At 39.9% G+C, this 23,842-nt stretch overlaps 1 protein-coding gene across 6 annotated transcripts in view; it reads right to left on the bottom strand.

The window, feature by feature from the left end:
* The window catches only part of FILIP1 (filamin A interacting protein 1), a 284,939-nt gene that overhangs the window by 124,136 nt on the left and 136,961 nt on the right, over positions 1-23,842 (bottom strand). Inside the window, exon 1 of one of the 6 annotated variants that reach the window (XM_058661293.1) lies at positions 21,738-21,820. The exons of the other annotated variants lie outside the window; for them this stretch is intronic. The gene's annotated coding sequence lies outside the window, so the exon portion shown is untranslated. Of the gene's footprint in view, positions 1-21,737; positions 21,821-23,842 lie in introns of those variants that run through there. 6 annotated transcript variants of the gene reach the window in all.

Genomic DNA, 23,842 nt, shown 5'->3' with positions numbered 1-23,842 from the left:
CTTTTTCACTCTCCAACAGCCAGACTGAGCTAAGCCAAGCCAAAGACTGGAGCCTCCTCCTAGCCTCCTGCATGGATATAGGGATCAAAGACTTAATTCTTCCTCAGCTGCTTTCCAAGGCTGCATGCAAGAAACTGGATCACTAGTGGAGTAGCAGAACATGAACCACAGTGCATGGGATGCTGGCACCACAGGTGGAGGCTTAGCTAGCTATGACACAGCTGTCCCTTATAATGCTATAGTCTTCATAGTCTTTCTTAACCCTAGTGACAGAATGAATGAAAACAAAAGTAGCAATTTTTAAAAAAGATTTATTTTCTTTTTATTGCAAAATCAGATATACAGAGAGGAGGAGAGACAGAGAGAAGGATCTTCCAGCCAATGATTCACTCCCCAAGTGACTGCAATGGCCGGAGCTTAGCCGATCCATAGCCAGGAGACAGACACTTCCTCTGGGTCTCCCACATGGTTGCAGGGTCCCAACACTTTGAGCTGTCCTCGACTGCCTTCCCAGGCCACAAGCATGGAGCTAGCTGGATGGGAAGTGGAGCTGCTGGGATTAGAACCGGCACCCATGTGGGATCCTGGCGCATTCAATGAGAGAACTTAAGCTGCTAGGCCACTGCATCAGGCCGAAAAACAGCAATTCTTAATAGACTGCATTGAATGTAAGGCCTTTCTTAAAAAATAAGATTGTTGCATAATTCTCCTTGTAAAATAAGCTCCTGGGAAGGAGAGCAGGTAAGAAGTTTGGAGAGACGTATCTCTTTTTCCTCCTCTTTCCCCTCAACATACTTCATTCCCAAAGGCTCTTTTTTCTATTATCAAGTGCCAACATCCTCTTTTGAGTCTCGGTATGCTGTTCATTTCTTGGAGAGCCAAGCTAAACCCAAGATTCACATACAAAGCATATCTTGGCTCCATCAACTTAGCATTGATGGGAGACAGGATAGCGATCTACCAGCCTGCAAGAATTCCTGGAGAATATGCAAGTGGGAAACTCCCTTCCAAAAACCCAAGGCAAATTTTCTCAAGCTTCAGTGTGCCGCAAAATCATGTGGAAGTCTTGTTTAACACAGGTTGTTTGTTTCAAAATTGCTGATTCCATGAACCAGAGAATATAAATTCTTAACAAGTTCTCAGGTGAGGCTCATCCTGCTGATCTCAGGACTACACAGTAAGCTCTGGGACTACGTCAGACTCAGAAAACCGAAAAGAAACTCTAGAATATCTATCTATTTCAACCCAAAACTCTGTCACTATTGCAATTAAAGAAAACTTGGCTGAATTGGATAAAAACAATACTAACAGGATCTGATTCCATGCCACATTAGCAATCATTCTCCAGCAGTGTCCCTAACTGAAGTTTGAGACCTGTGGGTACAAAAAGATACCCTATGGACCAAAACACCTTTGCAGATCTGTGTATATGTAACAGAACATTACTTATATTCATTTCACAATAACCTAGGTTTTCAGAGTTTATAAAAATACGGAAATTGTGGCACCTCTGGCCCCTATGTCCCATGTATTTATTTACTCAGAAAGACCATTTACAAACTAGCTCCCCATGGTCCTTACCATGCTCCAATACCTCTTGGACATTGGGAATGAGAACAACAGCTGACAGCCACGTACTACTTATGACTCATTAGCACTATGTAATTTCTCATTGTAGAGAAATCCTTCTTTACTGAAATAGGAAAATAAACACCACAGTAAGAGAGGTTTGTGTTTAAAGAAAAACAGAAAATATTGAGTTCCTAGTGCTTTAATCTGTGACTTTTCTGCCAGATTCACCTTATTATTTATTTGTCCTCTGCTACCATTTGCGTGTGTGTCTAGCTGGTCTAAGTCTAGATGGCAAACAGAAATGCATGACAGCGGGGATGAAGACAAGAGGCAGACTCTTTGTACACAATGATCAAAGCAATCTCCTGGAAAGCAACTGCTCAGAAGCCAGAAGCTGCAGTACATCCACAAGTTTGATCCCAGGATAATGTGCCTTTCCAAGCAAAAGAGTATCATGTATATAAGGAGATTGGGCTCCTCAAGGATGTCTACTAATGCACAATGTCAATGCTGAGGCCTAGCGTGGGGGAGGGAGGATTGTGAATAAAATAAAGATGTAAATAGAAACAGGTGTACCAAGAAAGATTTGGTAAAGAGTTAGGGCCTTGCTCTGGGGACTGACTATGGAGGAGACAGGGAACAGGTTTTGGGAGCTTCTTCATGGTCCATGTTGGAACCTGAAGTGAAAAAGGCATCTGGCTTTGGAACTGGACAGTGTTTGGAAGGCCCATTAGATAACCACCAGCTTCACCTTTCAAATTCAACCGGAGAAATGTAAAAGGTGATTCTGCTACAGGTTGAGTACAAATGAAGACAAAGAAATATCACTCTTATCATTACAATGATAACAAAACAACGGATTAACTCAGACAAGTTGCATATTATCATAAGACTACATTTCAAGTTTGCATATTTAGCCTTCACTTTAACCCTCACAGGGCACCATTATCCTTTCACATCAGGAAAAAAATAGTGACCCTTGGCTGTAGCCATGGTAACTAAATACTGGGAGCAAGGGTAGAACAAGGTCAAGGAATGTTCTATAGTTACACATCAAGAAAGTACAAAACATAGGTTATTTTTAATTTTGGCTGTGATCCTATAATTTTTAATGTCTAAAAATTAAGATGTACTTAAATAGGAAAGCCCATTTCTCATGGAACCATGAGAAAAAATACTTTCCCAGTAATTCAATGCTACCTTCTTATTTTGTTGACATTTTACTTTCACCACTACCATTCAAGCCAACAAAAATGCTCGAAGTGAGCATTTTCCAAGTTTGTCACCAGGGAGGGTGTCTTTTACCCTTCTTTTTGTTTTCTGTCCTCCTCTGTTCTTTACTTGCTAGCATGACTCATTCTGCAGATGCAAATTGGGAATTGCTTTTCTAGGAGTGCTGATGTGTTAGCCTCCACTCATCTATATTCTCTCATCTAATGACACTTTTGGCCAAGGACAAAGGGTTACCAGGCGACTAACAAACCAGAGCGAGGGTGTGTCACAATGTGAAGCAAGGGACCCTCCCTGACCCCAGCAACAGCCAAATGTCCTAGCCCGGGAAAGAACCCACAGTTTTGGGTAATCAGAAGTAACTCATAGACACAAACATCACTCTTTCCTATCACATCTCTGCTCTAAGACAGTGTGCCCACTAACTGGCATGAGCATAAGAAGAAATACAACAAGAAAACAAAACGAAAAACACACAACCTTGAAAGAACAATACTTTCTTAAAAAACTTTTACAGGCCCCTATGTAAAAGACATTAACACATATGAGTTGTGTGAAAATAGTTTGTAAGAATCATAAACACCTGGATTTTGCTTGAATAAAAGTCTTATCTAGGACCACAGACTTAGAGGTGTTTTAATTTGCCTATAGACTTCTCTTTTTTATTAGGGAATTACACCTTGTATTTGTAGACAGTTTAAATTTTACCAAAACAGTTCCACTATTTTCATTAAATACTTTCATCACTTGTAGATTTACAAATATTGTACCCTACATATCAATGTGTACTATTAAAGGAAATTTTAGAAAAATTGTTTGACCACAACTAAGTTTGAATATATGATTGGTGTAACTGTTATCTGTAAAATTACTTTCAGGGTCTAATTTATTATCTTTATTGAATATGCATTTACTGAATAATTACAGAGTGCCAGACATTTGGTAAAGAAAATCATTAGGGTGTGATTTATGAATTGGGCATGAGGTGAATGGGAACTCTGTGCTGCTTCACAAGTTTTGTTTCATAAATTTCAACTACCCTGAAGTTAAAAGTTAAAAAGGAAAAATAGAGGTGGTGTCTGTCATCACGGATCTCACAGTCTTGTGAAACTATTCTGCTTGAAAACAAAGGCATTGAGGATGTTGGGGAGACTATAAGATCATTTGCCTGTGCTAGATAAATGAGTTAGTTATTTTCTGCTGGTACTGTAGTTTATTATAAAAATGAATCAATATTCCTATAACCAATTCCACACAATGTTATTGAGCATTTCCCCTATGCAAGATGGCATAGTTTTGCCCATAACAGCTAAGCAAGAATGAAATTTTAATGTGATCTTTCAAAACTGAAAAATTACATCTGGCTATTAACATTTTTGAAGAACAAAACTATATCATACATATAATGGCAATTCAACTTTGTTCATTGATGCTTTTTCTCACTTTTCTTCAGAGAAGAAAATTTTAAAAGACTTAATCATTTATTTGAAAGCTAGAATGACAGAGAATGGAAGAGATGGAAGTGTTCTCTACCCGGTAGTTCACTCTCCAAATGGCTACAGTAGCCAGGGCCAGACCAAGCCAAAGTCAGGGGCCTGGAACTTCATCTGGGTTTCCTAAGTGAGTGGAAGGAACTCTCAAGAACTTGGACCATCTTTTGCTGACTTCGCAGCACATTAGCAGGAAGCTCAATCAAAAACGGAGCAACTGGGATTTAAATCAGTGCCAATATGAGCTGTCAGTATTCTAGGGAGTGGCTTAATCTTCTGAGCCACATTTCCAGCCCCCAGAGGATGGTTTATTCATTTATTTTTCCATTTATTTATTTACTTGTTTATTTGGAAGATAGAGAAAGAGCTTTTCCTTCTGTTGGTTCATGCCACAAATGCCTACAACAATCTATGATAGGCCAGGTTAAAGCCAAGAGACAAGAATATAAAGGTCTCCATGTTGATAGGAGGATCAAGGAGTGTAGCCATTGTATCTGTTTCTCAGGGCATGCTTTAGCTGGAAGCTGGAACTGAGAACACAGCTGAGCCCAAAATCCAATTATTCCAATAAGGCTTCCCAAGTGTCATCTTAACCTCCATGCTAAACACCTTACCACTCTTTATTTATTAGAAAAGCAGAGAGACATGGGCATAGAGAGAGGTCTTCCACCTGCTGATTAACTTTACAAATATCTGCAAGAACCAAGACTAAGCCAAGCTGAAGCCAGGAACCTGAAAATCTATCCAGATTTTTCATGTGAGTGGCAGGAATCCAAGTACATGAACCCTCACTTGCTGATTTCCAAGGTGCACACTGGCAAGAAATTGGGACTGGAAGCAGAACAAGAGTTAAAACCCAGGCACTCTGCAGGATGCGGGCATCCTGTTTATTCCACCTGCGCTCCCCCAAGATGAAGATACATAGTCACACTTTTTTAACATTGAAATATGGTTGCATGGTAAATTAATACTTAAGACATATATAATTCAATCAAGCGTTCACATTTTTGTGGCTCTCTAGAATACATTAACTGGGAAATAATGAGAACCTTCAGGCCTTCCCGGAAGAACCGCTACTCAGGTATTTCTAGAAGTTCCCCAGTGAAAGGAATCAGTAATTATGCTCCCCAATGCTGTCCCGGTGACTAGAGTGACCTTGTTAATTTCCTCCTCTCTTGCTCTTTAGCAAGGTGGCTGCTCCTATCCACTAAAACTACTGAATTTTTTCCCAGAGGTTATCGAAAAGAATCCCAGGAAAGTACAAAAGCCAGGGGGTAAGCATTGTGGCACAGCTCATTAAATCCCTGCCTGCATTGTCAGCATCCCATATGTCAGGTCCAAGTTTTTATTGTTCCACTTCCAATCTAGTTCCCCAATAATGCACCTGAGAAAGTGTTTGGACTTCTGCAGACTCAGATGAAGTTCCTATCATCAGCCTGGCCCAGCCCTGGCTATTGAACCCATTTAGGGAGTAAATTAGCGATGGAAGATTTCTCTCCATTCTCTCTGACTTTCAAATAAATACTAGTTTTGTTTAAAGTACAAAGATTCCAGGGTTTAACCCCTAATGCTCAGAAACCACCCAAAATTCTATTACGTTCACGGCAGTAGTAGGACCAGAATCTCTGGTGCTCTTGAAGCCTGCAGGATCACAGCAGCCACCAGAGGCACAAGTATTGGTGCTCCAAGTTTTCATTGTAGCCATGAGAACGTCAGGTTTGGGGTCAACCTGAGTTTCTACTGGAGCAGAAGACCAAGGGGAAATAATCTAAAATAAGAACAGGAGATCATGGATTGTTCTGAATTTACATTAGCTTGGCTAGCACACTTTTGTCTCATATCAGTGTCTCATATCAAAGTTTTGTGGAGCTTTAAATGATAGCTGATGAAGGTTATGGGACAGATAAAGGTCAAACACCAAGATAGCTTTAATTGATGACACTAATGGAGAGAATTCTTCACTTCCTCTGTTGTTACCTTGTACTGGCAATCTGTCAGAAGTCTGGGGAAGTTTTATTGGAAACTGGAGAAATCCTTTGAATACAGACAAACAACAATGATGGGCTGATAAATCAGCTCTCCGAGAAATAAGGAAAAGAAAATCCATGATTAGTAGCATTTGCAACTTTCCATAGTGTAAATACCCTCGTCATGGCCAATTTCAAGCCACTCGCATGACATCATTGGATACAAAGTTGAGAAGAGGTACATAATCAGCTCCCGGGAACCAGTGCCAGCTGGCTCCAACAGACCAAGAGAGATGGCCAAAGCTCCTGTGGTCTCAACTCCTTGCTCCTCATTTTCCATGCAGACAGAACCAAATTGGAGAAATCTCCCTGCATTCCTAAATACAATACTATGAAGACAGAATTTGGAAAGACAGAAAGACCTCCATAAACCTGGCATCATTTGCTACTTTCCTTGTTTCACACCAACACCACCGCACCCTACCCCCACCCCATCTGATAAGGAAAAAGCACATTCTGATCTAATAGCTGTTGCATAGCAAACAGAAAAGCATGGAAGAGGGAAAAAAAAATCAGAACGCAGCTCATCTTCTTAAAGCATGTGACCATAAGCTACCAGAAAAAATACGCAAATGTGTATAGACAAAAAACCAAACGGACTCTAAAGAAGCTGGATTTTGAACTGAAGTCAATGTTTTGTTCTTGCTTTCCTTTCTTTTATTAGAAATAAAGCTTAGTTCATAAGGATATCAGCTTTCTCATCTTCCTCACACTCCTCATTTCAGCAATTTTCTTGGCCAGAGACACCTCATGGGCCAGCCTGGGTCTGTGATATTTCGGAAACAGTTACTGATGTGTCGATACAGTTAGGGATCTCTCTGTGCTAACTATGAGGTAACTGCCTCAAGTACAGTCCAAAGAGATGATGTCAAAGATATATACAAACAAATGGTGACCTTGAAGACTTCTAATGCATCTCTAACGAGACAAGCAGAACTGTGCTCATTGGTCAGGGTTCTTCACAATTTGTTGAGAACATATTTGAGCTGGGGAAGAACTGTTGTCAAGAATTAGTCATCAGTAATGTTGGCTATGGGAATAACTGGGCATTCCAAAGAAATTGACTGCTACATGCACATTTCAACTAAATTAACTGCTTGCTTTGTGACTCAGTTTCTACATTTAAGACAAGAAACTACTAACAATGGTCTTTTTCATAGGGGCAGGCTATGAAGCTGCCTAATTATTTCATTGAGAAGAAACATTTTAGAGACTAGACACTGAGTATTGTGCCTGTTTTAACCATGATCCCTTGTAAATCATTCTTGCCTTATTTCTGTTATGTCTTCTTACAGTGGCACAGTGACAGTTGAAAGACAACCAGATAGAGCCCAGCATGATAGCCTAGAGGCTAAAGTCCTCGCCTTGAATGCGCCAGGATCCCATATGGGCACCGGTTTGTATCCTGGCCACCCCGCTTCCTATCCAGATCCCTACTCCTGCCCTGGGAAAGCAGTCGAGGAGGCCCAAACGCTTCGGACCTGAATCTGTGTGGGAGACCCAAAGAAGCTCCTACTTCCTGGCTCCAGATCAGCTTAGCTCCAGCCGTTGAGGCCACTTGGGGAGTGAATCATTGGATGGAAGGTCTTCCTCTTTTTCTCTCCTTCTTTATGTATATCTGACTTTGCAATAAAAATAAATAAATCTTAAAAAAAAAAGAGAGAAAGACATCCAGATTTATTGTCACAAGTTCCAGGATATGCTTCTTCCAGCTGGGCTTAGTTGTAGTTCTTCCAGTGAATCCTTTTGGCAGGAAATATTAGTCAAATAGGGTTAATGTTTCATCATAGGTTGTGCATAAATAGTGAAGCTATAAAAGATACAACTATGGTTTTTGTAATTCACCAAGCTATGATACAAGATTCAACATCTGGCTTCATACTTTTTTAGCAACTCTATTCAACAGTATCTGATGAGTATATTCAGGCCAGGGATTATACTTATTCTCTTCTGATCCTCCTGTTCCTGTGGGGCTTTGATTAGAAAGCTTAAGATACATTTAACCCAAGTGAGGTATAAAAATGGAAACAGAAATTACACTTATTTTTGTCTACATATTGCAGTTTTGCTGCATATTGCCAGTCCTTTCTATAAGATCATAAACTACTTGAGAACATGAACTGATTCACTTATGTAGCTCCCGCAACAATTAGCACAGGACTTACACATGATGCCTGAGCTGTATGTCTTTGTATAACTGTCGCAGGCTAAGTTGGGATGGGAGAGAAAGAGCACGAGAAAAAGGCAATGCACACTAGCATGTTGCACTTGGTTACCTTTCTGTATCAAACAGATTGAAAATGTAGAAATTTGGGGCTGATATCTCAAAGTCCTCAGAATCATTAGGTTCCTCCTAAAAAGTAATGTTGTAGTTGCTTCTGCTCAGACTTTTCATTAAGAAATAGAATTCACAAAATTTCCAACAAATCAGAGAAATCAGGAAAGTAAAAATGTGATTAAAAGATTAAGAAATCATATAAATTTTTGAATGACTCCAACAGGAAGCACTCAGCTTTCCAAGAGACAGGGTTACAAACAGCCTGCTGACCTGAAAAGTCAATATTTCCCCAAACAAATCCTTTTCCCCAAATAAATCTTAATGAAATGTCTTCAGATCTATGAATTCTCATCCTGAGTGCCCTAACATAGATGTCCTATAATTCAGTGATTCCTCCAAGTTGGTTGAGAGGAAGAAATCTAAGCTACTAAAAGCTCTGGAAGAAAGTTACATGGAGGGTAAGTAAATAAAGTTATGACTGGAGTGTATAAACCCATGTTCTGTGTCTCCTAATGTTCAGAACCATAATTACAATGGGCAAACATAAATAAAAGTACTTAGAGTATAAAGGAGGGTACACAGGACAACTGAGGGGGGGGGAAGCTACTTAACACTGAAATAAACAACTATGCTCACCTCTTGGGATATGTTAATTAGTTCAGGCTTGTCAGAAGTGAGATAGAAAAATGGGAATCTATTTAGAATGGGAATTAAATATACTTAAGTACAATTCCTATACTAGCCTAGAGAATAACTTCAAAAGATTAAACTAAAGTAAAACTCTGGGTTAGAGGAACTACATGTGTGAATGAATGCACAATAAATTTTTCCAAAACTGAATTATAAATTAGGCCATTACTAAAATGTAACTCTTGATTAAAGAAGCAAGAAATATCATAATCCCTTAGTATTATACTCAATAAACTCAGTCAGCAAAGATTTCTTTGAATTCCTCTGAATTCAAAGCACAAAGAATATCCTACTTCACATGAGTCAATAACAAAATGGTGGGTTTGCATGACCACATATTATTGCTATGTTGGTCTACTTTTACTGTCAATATAAGAATCAGTGACTTAGGAATTTGATCTTGATGAAAACTCATAACTATATTGATATAAATAAGATATGGAAATAACATGATTTTTTTAGTGGAATCTACTTTTTAAATACATTGTGGGTTTCCCGGACAACTTTTTTATAAATCTAAAATTATTGCAAAAGAAAAAGAAAAACTATATATTGTGGCAAATATGAAAGTGAAAACTAAAGAAGCATTGAGACATGAACTGAACTTCTAAAATGCTTAATTCCAGATCAATAAAATCCTAAGAACTTGCAAATGCAGGATTCTATCTGCTTTCCCTAGCCTTAACGGTAAATCAAGCAGGTTTTACAGTAAGAAAATTATGAAGAGAATTTTCACTATAGATGGGCTTGTTAAAAATGCTGAACATGAGTACTATGAAAGCCATGCAGTCAGCAACAGGCAAATACTTAGATGCATCTATACAGTGGAATGACAAGCAAAGTCACCTTCTTAAAGGAAAAAATCACATGCCTTCATGAGACCGCAGAGGTGAGAGTCCATCAGGAAAATTCTTCCCAATTTTTCACTCTAATCTTTGACTCCACTGACTGGGCAAAGCAGAAGATAGCTCAAATGTTTGCGTCTGCACCACCCATTTGGAATACCTGGAAGAAGCTCCTGGTTCCTGGCTTCAGCCTGGCCCAGCTCTGGCTGTTACATCTAACCATTTGGGAAGTGACCAAAGGATGAAAGATCTCTCTGTGTCTCTTCTTCTCTCTTATTAAAATAAATAAATAAATATTTGAAAGACAAAAAATGAAATGAAAACATGAAGATCAGGAAAAAACTGTACTTAAGATTTATTCTGCTCCTGAAACATCTATTAAACAATACTTAGAAGTTTATCCTCCTGGCCAGGACCATGGTCCAATACGCTGAGCTTCCGCCCTCCAGGGCTGGGATCCCATATCGGAATCAATTTGTGTTCCAGCTACTCCCGTTCCCATCCAGCTCCCTGCTTGTGGCCTGGGGAAGCAGTGCAGGATAGGCCAAAGCCTTAGGACCCTGTGCCTGTGTGGGAGACTGGAAGAAGCTCCTGGCTTCAGATCAGCTTAGCTCCAGCCATCGTGACTACTTGGGGAGTGAATCAATGGACAGAATATCTTTTTCTTTGTATCTCCTCTCTGTAAATCTCACTTTCCAATAAAAGTAAATAAATATAAATAACTTTTTTTAAAAAGTTATTTATTCCCAGAGCCAAATATAGAGTCTAGTGTAACATAGGCTGCTAGGTATCTCTTAAATAGTGAATAAATAAACATGCTGAGTATTAATAACCTATGGAATTGTAAATTTCATTCTGCAAGTAATAAGAGAATAATATCATACTTTGTGCTTGATAATTACTAACAACAAATTAACTGATTTCACCATTTGGTGAGATCATTGTTTTCCTCATTTTCATAAATTTAAAACATCCCAAGTATTCACAGTACAAGGGTATTTTTAAAGTTAATGGGAAAATATTATTAAAAATGTCATGTTATTGAAAAAGTGTTTTTTAGTCATATGTAGTTGTTCCATGATATGTACTGTCCACAATATTTTGAAGAACTCAATGCTGTTGTAAAATTTAGAAAATGACCATGCCACAGACTACTTGAAGAACAAATTTCAAAATATATAACCAGATATCAGATCACAGAGATAAAATAAGAAATTTTTACTTACAGACATTCAATCTTCAAAAAAAAATGTTTAGGTTTTTTTTTTAAAAGCAATAGATACAGATTTTATAAAAATAAATTCCTCCTTTGTTCCATCCACTAGTCAAATATTCCTTTTTATGGCCAAATGCATGTACTCTGCTAACCACTGTGGAAAGGTAGCATTTGCAGCTGTAATCATTACAAAATATGACACAAACTCTTACACTAAACGAATCAACGCCCAAAGTCTCTACAGTGACATAACTGTGTCTCTTATTAACTAAATGCTGTGGATATAACCACTACCCATCATGGTGAAATTCCCCTCTCACATGCTTAGTCTAACCTACATTTCACAATCATTCACAGTGACTGAGGCTGTGTGAAATGGCCCCCTCCCTGTGAATGTGCTATGCACATCGGTGGTTTCAAACCCATAGTGGCTTCTTCAGTGGTAAACATTTCGTTTACCTGGATTCACACCCCTTGACTTTCACTTGGGCAAAGCTGAAAGCTCAAGGAAGCTGAAACTGCCAGCTTTTGCATAGTTTCTTCCCATAACCATTAATCTCCCCCTGGCAATAAAAGGAGACTAAACCTTGGTTTGGCCCAGTGTCACCTGGGAAGGTGATGAATCTTTCATTGCAGTTGAGCCAACAATGACGTTTCCCAGAAAATGAAAAAACTAAGTGCACAATGTTCTACCAGTTCTGTAATTTGGGGAGTCAGATTCTTACGCACAATGTGGCATACATCTTAGACCAGCTAACTAAGCCAGTTCCATCTAAAAATCTGATGCCAAGAGTCTGCCCTGTCATTTAAAGCACCTTACTTTTGGTCTTAGTGTTCAGTTTTCGTTTCCTTGCTTAACATTGGTATCGTAGCCAATGAAGTCACTAAACCTCAGGGAGGAGACTTGCTTCCAAAAAAGTGTAATATAATATTCAGAAGAGATGTCTACACAAAACCAAATGAGAAATGATTGAGGAACAAGGTTGGTATGAACAAGTCTACAAACTTTTGTGGTACTAAGTGCATATATGTATTTTTAACTAAAATAAGGTTTTTGGTAGGTAGAAAAAGAGAAAAATACTATAAAGGGGTTTTCAGGGTCAGGTTCTGTGGCACAGCACACTAAGCTGCTGTTTGTGGTGCCAGTATTCCCCATGTGCCTTGGTTCATGTCCTGGTTATTCAAATTCCAATCCAGTTCCATGCTGGTAACCTGGGGAGCAGTGGAGGATGGCCCCTGCACCCACCTTGGAGACCTGGGAAATGCTCCTGGCTTTGTACAGGCCCAGTTCTAATTGTTTCAGTCATTTGGGGAGTGAAGCAGAAGATTGAGGATTTCTGGGTTTAAATAAATCCTTAAAAAATGAAATGGGTTTTCAGATTTTTAAAAATGTATTAGGAAGGCAGAGATACAGAGAAAGATAGAGTGATATTTCCTATCTGCTGGTTCACTCCCCACTGAAGCCAGGAGCTGTGCAATCAGTTCAGGTCTCCCCTGTGGGGTGCAGGAACCCAATCACATGACCATAACCATAACCTCCAGGAGTCTAGGCGGCGTCAGCAGAAGCAAGCAGGGATTGAGCCTAACCATCCAAGTGTGTGATGCAGAGGTCTTAACTAGGCTAACCACTCATTCCTATATACATATTTTTAAGGATGCCTTTCTTTTTCTTGCAAGAAATCTGTTCATATACCCTAAAATGCAATCAGTTTCAACATTCAGTATCTTCTTCTGTTTTTAACTAGTAGGAATATTTTCAATGGAACTAGCAACACCACATATGTTGCTTAAGTAAAAACAAAAATAAACCAAACAAACAAAACCTATTTTTCAGATCTCAGAAGAACTTTGAATGAGGTTGGTGCCACCCAAGGGAAACTAACTGAGGACCCCTGAAATCTCACCAACCATTTGAAAAGAAAGGGCTCCTAGATTTATAAGCTTGAGATTTATAGTACAAGCTGAGATGACTTTAAATATTCATATACAGAATGAAAGGTAGCAGCCTATTGCTCAGTAAATAAAGAAGGATGCGTTTTAGAAGCTGTTGGTAAAAACTAAAATGAGTTGAAATTATTTTTGCAGTTTAGTAAAAAGGGGTATTGAACAGGGAAACTGGACACTTTTCAACTGTAGCTCAAGATTTTTCTAATGTGTTCTCAGCTAAGTGCCCAACTGAACCTATATGTACTAATTTTTTTTTTTTTTTTACCTTAAAAGCAACTCTATTTAGGGCCCAATGTGGTAGCCTAATGGCTAGAGTGCTCACCTTGAACATTCTGGGATCCCATATGGGCACCGGTTCTAATCCCAGTGGCCCCACGTCCCGTCGAGCTTACTGCTTGTGGCCTGGGAAAGCAGCTAAGGACGGCCCCAAGCTTTGGGACCCCCGCACATGTGTGGGAGACCCGGAAGAGGATCTGGCTCCTGACTTCAAACTGGCGTGGCTCCAGCTATTGTAGCTGCTTGGGGAGTGAATCAACAGATGGACAATCTTCCTCTCTGTATATCTGACTTTCCAATTGAAAAAAATAAATCTTTAAAAACAGGCAACTGTATTTAGAGACAAAACCATGCCTAAATATTGTCAAATTGCGAATCATGCCTCTTTTCTTGTTCCTTGAAATTAAGCTTTTAAATAAATTTAGCCCAGTGTCAATATGGAATAAAAGTAACTTCCTCAATATAATTTCTTGGTATTACCCAAGTACAGAAAATTAAAATAATTAACTATCAAATGTTGTCCACAGTTATTCATTATAAATATAATACCAGCTTCCAAATGAATAAGGGGGGGATCTTATAATTATGATTCAAAGGTGACATGTCAAACACCTAGTTTGAAATTTTCGCTTGCATTAGAACTTTGAAACTAATTAAATTTACTTTAACCTGGGTTGTAAGCACAAAGCAACTCTCCTTCCAAATCACCAATTACTTGCAGTTTCTTTTGGCTGTAGAGCCTAAATATAAAATCAGAGTCCTTCTTAACACATAATTCAAATTGCCATAGATATAGTTTCTGTTTACAATGACATGTGCTTAGCACCTAGCGTTTGTGTAAAATGAAATATCACTAGTCCTTACATGTTACTACTATATAAAGGAGATGGGAAATGAATCCCTTTAAGAAAGCTTAAGTAGCTTAGCTAAGACAGTCAGTTTAACCTGAAGAAGAGCAGAAACAACGACGGAAACAAATCTGAAAATTAATACTTATTTGACTGCTGTGGAAAAATTGTGAGACATTTACTCCTGGTCTACCAAATTGTTTAAAACTCTACAGTTACATATGTATGATTCATTCAAATCAATCAATGGCAAGCAGTGGTTAAGATGTTGATACTTCACATATATGTGACTGGTTTCAATCCCAGTAACTCTACTTTTGATCCAACTTTTTGATAATTTCTACCCTGAGAAGGCAACGAGGCAATGGCTCAACTACTTGGGCCCCTGCCAACTAGATGAGTCTGTGCTTCTGGAGTCCTTTTCAAGAAGTCTGCCTATGGAAGTGGATTACAACTTCCCCAATGTTTTCCTGTGGTGATTCAATGAAAGTAGGTTTTAGATTCAGGATCTTGATTCAGAAAGTGTTGATTTTTGCATGAAATGTAATGTTGGAACCTTGTTTCATACTTCCATACTTTCAATTTTCCCAACACTTTTTTTTAGAGAATCTGACCTCATTTCAGAGACTGATTTGAGGTAATTTGTCAAAGATTAGTTAGTTGTACATGGATGAACTGATTTCTGCGGTTTTTATTCTGTTCCATTGGTCTCCATTTCTATTATTATTACTACTGCCCTGTAATATGTCCTGAAATGTATATTGTGATGCTTCCATCTGCTTTTTTCTTTAAGATTGTTATAGTTATTTGGGGTCTCCTGTGTTATCATATGAATTTTTGCTGTACTATCATTATTATTATTATTATTTTATGATACAGTTCTGTAGCCTCTGGGATTTCCCTTATGTCCTCCCAATTCCCCTCCCAACACACAGATTTCCTTTGTATTATTACAATAGTATAGTTCTTCATAAACAGTCCTAAGTGCATCATTGTGGGCATGGAAAATGATAGAGTACAGCATCCTATTGTCAAGATATAGTAAACAGTTTCATTGGGAGTCCATCTTTGATTTGGAAGTAGAGATGCATACTACATTGTAAACTCACACCTGAATATGATAGTCTCCATTACACAGTTACTATACATCCCCTTAAATAAAAAGCCACAAAACAAAATCAACAACAGGAAGAAAAATAGAAATTTACGCCATGAAGTTAAATAACATTTTACTGAATGACTAATGTGTGATTGAAGAAATGGAAAATCAAGAACCTTCTTGAAGAAAATGATATTATTGTATGATCTATGAGTTAGCGAAGAATTTAATGAGATAAAAAACTGTTTTTGAAGAAATGAAAATAAAACATCAAAATCCATGATATACAGTTTCCACTGATCTTTGTTGGTGAAATGTGTCTCCTGTAGACAACAAATAGATGGGTTTTGCTTTTTTAATCCAGTCTATTATCCTTGATGTTTGATTGATGAGTTGAAGCCATTTACATTCAGACTTAATATGAATGGGTGGTAATTTGATTCTGTCACGTTAGCAATGGGTTGTTCATTGTTTATTTTAATCTTCTGTTGTTATTTTACTGGGATGTTCTTCACATTTGCCTTTGCTTTTGGTGGGTGCCATTCTTATTCTCTGTTAAGAGAACATCTTTAATTATCATTTGTAAGGCATGTCTAGAAGAAGCATATCCTTTGAGCTTTTCTTTACTGTGGAAGATCTTTATTTCATTTTCAATGACAAAGGAAAGCTTTGCTGGGTACATTATCCTGGGCTGACAGTTTTTTGTTTTTAGAATTTGGAAAATGTCACTCCATTCTCTTCTGGCCTGTAGAGTTTCCTATGAGAGGTCTCCTGTGAGTTTAATTGGTATTCCTTTATATGTCATCTGATTTTTTTTTCATGTGCACATTTAAGGATCTTTTCCTTATGTTCAACTGAAGAGTGTTTGATTATCATGTGTCATGGTGAAGATCACTTTTAGTCAACCCTTTTGGGAGTTCTGTCCCCCTCCTGGATGGTGTTTTCCAATTTTTTCTCCAGATTAGAGAAGTTTTCTTCTATTATTTCATTAAATGATTTCCAAACCTAGCTTCTCTTTCCATGCCTTCTCGGACTTCCATAACTCTATTTTTTAAAAATAATTTATTCATTTATTATTTTTAATTCATTAATTACATTGTATTATGTGACACAGTTTCATAGGTACTTGGATTCTCCCCACCCCTCCCCAAACCCTCCCCGCATGGTGGATTCCTCCACCTTGTTGCATAACCACAGTTCAAGTTCAGTCTCCATAACTCTTACATTTGGCATTTTAATAGTGTCCCTTAATTCTTCAATACATTTTTTTAGCTTCACCCAGCTATGCTTCCAGCTTTTTGACTGTTTCCCCATTGTGACAAGAAATATCTTCCAATTCTCTGATTCTTTCTTCTGCTTCATTTATTCTATTATTGAGACTTTCAACTGAATTTTTAATTTGTTCTACTGTGTCCTTCATTTGCAATAATTCAGCTTGATTTTGATCAGCAGGACACACAGTTCTTTGCCAGGGTTTATCCACTTAGCATCTGGTAAAATCCCCTTCCCACTTGGCTGCTGGCGGAGTTCTGGCTGCTTGCTAACTGCCACTGCAATATCTGGTCACTGCAGCACCACATGATTGTCTCTGCTGCTTTCCCATGCCCATCAATCTCCAGGTGCCCCTCTGTCATCAGTCTGTCCTGTCTTATTTCCTGGAATGTGCCCACTCTGTTTCACTCTCGCTAATGATTCTCCATCTGTTTAAATGTGTCCTTACCCTATTCCACCATCTTGATTCTTGCTCCCATAGGAATTTTAGCAACATTTTTCCTAGATAGGATAAGGATGTTGTTGGTATTCTGTTTGGGTTCACATTGGATTTGTAAATTTATTTGAGTAGTACAGACAGTTTGATTACATTAATTATTTTCAATCCACAAATATAGCAAAAGTAAGATCTGACCCCACTTGATATGAAGGTATCATATTTTCTTGAGATAAGAATGAAAGAACTAACCACAATAAATAACAGCAATCATGTTTCCTAACATAAATATTAGACACTATAAAACGTGTGCTGTAATTACCAGCAACACACGGACCGTGTTGTTACCAATGCACTCAAGCTAAAACTAACCCACATAGCTCTTGATGATACTGCGTTACCCCATAGAGAGTTTGGGGATTATGTCTTTACTTCCTGTCCTTCCTCTTTTGCTTTGCTTTCTTACATCACCTTCTTCCCTAAAGACTTCCTTCTCCATGAACTCCATCACCTCAAGCAACTACAAAGTCTCTCCTCCTAGAAGCCTAATATGTATTGACTCCATCTCTCACTGAGCACTTCAACTACATTGTTCTGGGAAACTTTTCCTACGTCTTAACAAATACCCAACACAAGCTAATTATGAGGGAAGGAGGTTTATTTTGGCTCACAGTTTTAGTGATTCCTAGTCCAAAATAAAGCAGAACCCAATGATTATCTGTCTGACAAAGCTGAAGGGTAGCAGAGACAGCTGGTGGGTCCAAATTGACTTTTAGAACCAACCCTCCCATGAGAACTATTCTAAAAGGATGCATCCTCAATGACCTGAGGGCCTCTCACTAAACTCATCTCCTAAACAATACTGGATGAAGTTTATGCCTTGTGAATACAATTAATTTAGGACTTTAGGAGTTAAACATGTGCCTGAATCCACAGACATTTCTTATTCAAATTATGGTAGGTGTTTTTTTAATACTAAGGTTCCAGCACCCCAGCTAGCTTTTAAAATTCAACTTTAGACAAAGGATAATATGAGGATTCTTTGGTAACCGAATTTAGTCAGTAAAAAAATGTCTAGTGACTCAAAGTATATGCTACATATTGTTTGAGAAGGTAGGGCTACATAAGTAAGATGTTTGTTTTTTGTTTTGTTTTGTTTTGTTTATGTTTTCTCTGATAGACAACACTCTTATTCTCAAGAACTTGAAGTCTAGTAGAAAAGCCTGATACTTGGTATTATGTCATACATGATACACATGCACAATAAATTATGACAATGGTGGTGACAGTTATGAAGACAAAAACAGTGACAAATAACATATTAGTTCCCTATTGCTGGCATTACAGATTACCATACATTTCCTGATTTGAAAAATATTTATTCATGATCTCACAGTTTCTATGAGTCAGACATTTGGGTATCCTGTAGTTTGGTTTTTCTTGCTTTGAGTAATCAAAGATTAAACCAAGATATTCTAGGGCTGTGTTTCTTACTGGATACTCTGGGAAAGAATCCAACATTCAAGCTCATTCAGGTTCCTAGCAAAATCCAGTTCCGGGCCCGGCGGCGTGGCCTAGCGGCTAAAGTCCTCGCCTTGAAAGCCCAGGGATCCCATATGGGCGCCGGTTCTAATCCCGGGAGCTCTACTTCCCTTCCAGCTCCCTGCTTGTGGCCTGGGAGAGCAGTCGAGGACGGCCCAATGCATTGGGACACTGCACCCGCGTGGGAGACCTGGAGGAGGTTCCTGGTTCCCGGCATCGGATCGGCGCGCACCGGCCCGTTGCGGCTCACTTGGGGAGTGAAACATCGGATGGAAGATCTTCCTCTCTGTCTCTCCTCCTCTCTGTATATCTGGCTGTAATAAAATAAATAAAAAAAAAAAATCCAGTTCCTTGGGCTTGGCATAATAGCATAGAAACTAAATCCTCATCTTGTATTCTCCAGGATCCCATATGTGCACCGGTGCCCATCCTGGCTGCTCCACATCCCATCCAGCTCCCTACCTGTGGCCTGGGAAAGCAGCAGAGAATGGTCCAAAGTTTTGGGACTCTGTTCCTGTGTGGGAAACCCAGAAGAAACTCCTGGTTCCTGGTTTTGGATCATCTCAGCACAGCTCTGGCCATTGTGGCCACTTGAGAAGTGAACCAGTGGACTGAAGATCTTTCTCTGTCTCTCTCTCTCTCTCTCCATAAATCTGCCTTTCCAATAAAAATAAAAAAGTCTTAGAAAAAAAACCCAGTTCTTTGCAACTACAGAACTGAGCCTCCCTCCCACCCAATCCCAATGGCTCACTTTGCTACTGTCAGCTTGGAGCTCCTTGCCTCCCACAGACCTCCCTTCAGTACACTATCCCTCAAAAGTAGCAGCAGTGCATTGGATTCTTCTCACACTTAGAATTTCTCTGAATTTTCTTTTGATTGCATTGTTCTTGCCTTAATCTCAAGAAAATTCTCTGCTTTTGTGTTTTTTTAAACATATTTATTTATTTGAAAGTTAGAGTTGTTGACCTTGTTTCGTGGCTTCCCACTTACGGAAATATAGAGTGATGGAGTACTGGGGTCTATCATATACAGACATGGGGGTATAATGGGACATGCATCCCTGCTTCCAGATGAAAGATGGATTCTCAATGAAACTGACATGTGCATACAATGGGATGCTGGACTGACATTGTCTGTACCAACAATGTTGGGGTACACTTAAATAAGAGACTGATAGAATTATGGTTCCTTACGAAGGACCATACTATTGTAACAAAAATGGGGAAAATCTGACGGGGGTAGGGGTTTTTTGGGGAGGAATTCCAGCCTATACAAAATTGTACCTCAAAAATCAAAATGTCCATCAGCAGAAGACTGGATAAGAAAGCTGTGGTTCGTCTACTCCATGGAATACTACTCAGCTATTAAAATAAGCAAAATGCAGTTCTTTGTGGCCAAATGGGCCCAAATGGAAATGCTAAGGGAAATGAGCCAATCCCAAAAGGTTAGATACCACATGTTTGCCTTAATTTAAGATGAAATGATGTCAATATGAAAAGTAGTACCTGTAAAATGTAATATTATCTCAACCTCATTTGGTTAAGAACTTGCATTTTTTTTAACATATTAGTTACTCAATACTATGTCCACTAATTCCATAACATTATAAATTGCTGCTGATGTTATGTTGGGGCTTTTAATTAATCAGGATGACACTCTACCGGCTCTACCTTCAGATCAGAGATGGTCTCCCCAACAAGCCGTTGAACTTATCTGGTCAATAAGATCCTGGACTCTATGCTTGGTATATGCTTGCAATGAAAGAATTTCAACTGAACTTGAACTGTGGTAATGCAACAAGGTGGAGGAATCCACCATGGGGGGAGGGTTTGGGGAGGGGTGGGGAGAATCCCTGTACCTATAAAACTGTGTCACATAATGCAATGTAATAAAAAAAATCAAAATAAAAATTTATTTAAAAAAGCCAGAGAGGTAGGGGTAGAGACATTCCACCCATTAGTTAATTCCACAGTTGGCCAAAGTAGCTGGAGATTGATCAGGCCAACACCAGGAGCCAGAGGCTTCATCCAGGTCTAACCATGCGGGCGGCAGAGACCTAAACACTTGGACCATGTTGTGTTTCTATTTTTGGTCCATTAGCAGGCACCTAGATCTGAAATAGAGCCACTGGGACATGAATCTGACATGCCACAACACCAGCCCCAATTCTCTGCTTTTGATGATACGTGGAACAAGATCAGGCCCACCTGCCTGATCCAGCATAATCTAAAAGCTCAATAACCTTAATCACATCTGCAAAATCTCTTTCACCCTGTTAGTTCAAAGGTGAAAGAAACAAATCTTATCCAAGTACTAACCAGATCCTACCCTGATTAGCTTCCAAGATCAGATGAGACTGGGTGCATTCAGTGTGGTATGGTCATAGACAAGAACCAAAATCCAAATCTCCTACATTGATGGCAGGAATCAAATCACCTGCACCATCTCTGCTGCCTCCCAGAATCTGTATTAGATGGAAGACAAAGGAATGGAGCTGACACTCAATTCTAGGTGCCTCAACATGGGACTCGGGCATCTTAATAGGCATCAGCTACGAAGTCAAATGCACACCAATATGGATATCTTTGTGGGAAGCCATTCTGCCTAGCAAAATCAGTAATAAAACAACTGTATGAGATGCTGTTAACTGACCCATTACTAATTGTGGTCTGAACTCAAGGAATTTAACTGGGCATGAGAAACATTTGGCAACAGACCTAGTTTCCTGATGACCAAATCTAGAACACAGGAAAGTCTTTTGCTTGTAAATGCTTTTAATTAGCAGCAATGATTTTTAGCCAGAGTTGAGTATTCTCCCAGCTGTCCGTTCCATTTTTTGGGGATAAACTAATTTCTTCTCATTCTGTCATAACATCAGAAGCCCAAGGAACAGACATTTGTCCGGACTATGTAGGGGGAGTGGAGAAGAGATAAGCAACAGGGGAAGAGAAAGAAGAGCTGTGCATTACCTCACAATGCCCAGAACACTGCAGCTTCTCTGCAGACCGAGATCAGGCGCTACATAAAAAGTAAAAGCACATGGGAGGCTGCGGCACTAGTAGGTCTGTGGGAACAGAAAGGACAGACTGATCAAGGACTAATCCTGATCACCACCTACAGACCTTCAAGAGACTGTGGAGGGGACAATGCCAAATTCTCATGACAGATAGCTCATTTAACACTTGGACTGGGCCACATATTCATCTGAGGAAGCTAAAGGAAATGCTTTTAAGCCAGATCCCTGACACAGAAAGGAGTGTAGGTCTAAATGCCTTCCCTTTGCAGGACAAAGCTGTACTCAGCTGTTTCATTGCTGTGTCCAGGCCTGCTGATGATGTCATATCTTGAGGTGTAAAGAAAGTCAAATTGGAGAGCTTTTGTTTTGTGTTTTTAAAAATGTATTCAAAGTATATTATCACTGCAAGCCCAGGCAGTAGCACTAGTTGGGGAGAAAAATAAACAAAAAAAAATATTTTTTGTCCCTAGCTGTAGGCATTTTCCTAGGTTGCCTTGTATCTAGGTAAGTGTTATACTGCTGGAAGAAAAGCAGCCAACAACTGGTGGATATTCTAGCGCTAATTAATGCCAAATTTGTGTTAACTATGCCAGTGTGTCAGCAGATTAATCTATTCTATTTAAAATATATATGTTTATTTATTTTTATTGGAAAGGCAAACACACAAAGAGGAGATACAGATACAAAGATTTTCTGTCCACTGGTTCACTCCCCAAATGACTACAACAGCTGGAGCTGAGTCAATCTGAAGCCAGGAGCCAGGAGCTTCCTCTGGGTCTCCCACACAAGTGCAGAGTCCCAAGGTTTTGGACCATTCTCGACTGCTTTTCCAGGTCACTGGGAGGGAACTGGATGAGAAATGGGGCCACTGGGATACCAACCAGCACCCATACAGGAGCCTGGTGCATTGAAGGTGAGGATTTCAGCTGCAAGGCTACCATGCTGGGCCCTATCCTTTTTATTTTTTTTATAAGATATGTGGGGAATGTGGGGAGCACTAGGCTAGGACATGCCACTTAGTCCTCAGGCAGAGGAGTTGCAAATTGCCCAGGGAAGGAAGTCTGGGGATATGTTGGAGTGGAAGCAGCTCAGGGTATGTTTGGGTAGGCCAAGGCACTTGCCCACATGGGAGACTGGTGCTGGGCTAAGTAGCATCACTCACCACCAGACAGCTCATGCAAAGGCTAGGACTGGGAGACATGTCTGACTGGGCTAGGCCACAGTGTCAGAGCATGCGGTGTACCACAGCAACCACAAAAACAAGAGAAAATCAGATCTGGAGCAGATCCTGTAGGAGACTTGTGGGATCACCTCTGTTGGGCTTCAGCACCTGCTGGTTTGCACGAGAGTTGGGGTGGTGACCAGCTGACTGCAGCACCCACCTGACATTTTTAGAAACTGGGGCTAGGAGGAAGCCAACCTGTGCCAGGCTGTAGCACCCAATGGCACATGCAAAGGTTGGGACCAAGGGTAAAACATGCCAAATAGGGCTGTGGCACCACTAGCATATGTGAGACCCAGAGCTGGGAGTAGGCCTGGTAGGGGAACTTGGGAAACTCCCATTAGGCTTCGGCTCCCACTGGGGAGAATAATGGGTGGGGCTTGGGGCAGGCCAGGCTAGGCAGGGCTGCAGCACTTGTCAGCATAGGTGTGAGCCAGGTCTGGGCCACTCCACAGCACACACTGGCACAAATAGAGCCAGGATGAGGTACAGGCCTAGGCTGGACCATAACACCCATTAGTCCACAAGAGGACTGGTGTGGACCAGACTATACCAGGCTGTAGCACCTACTGACAAATACCAACACGGAGGTGGAGTGGGCAGCCCATCTCCGACAGGGCCACATCACCTGCTGCCATGTGTAAGACCCAGTGCTGGGAGCAGATCTGGTAGGGGAACTTTGGAGACTCCTCTGCTGGGCTGCTGTTTTCACTGGTGAGTGTGAGAGCTGGAACTAGGGACAGGTCAGACTGGGCAGCACTGCAATACCTGTCAGCCAGCATGTGTGCTGGATCTAGGGGCAGGCTAGGCTAGGCTAAGCAGCTGCACCTACTGGC

Source organism: Ochotona princeps, chromosome 1 (assembly GCF_030435755.1).
Source record: "Ochotona princeps isolate mOchPri1 chromosome 1, mOchPri1.hap1, whole genome shotgun sequence".
Classification (NCBI taxonomy): Eukaryota; Metazoa; Chordata; class Mammalia; order Lagomorpha; family Ochotonidae; genus Ochotona; species Ochotona princeps.
This window is presented reverse-complemented; position numbering and strand designations above follow the sequence as displayed.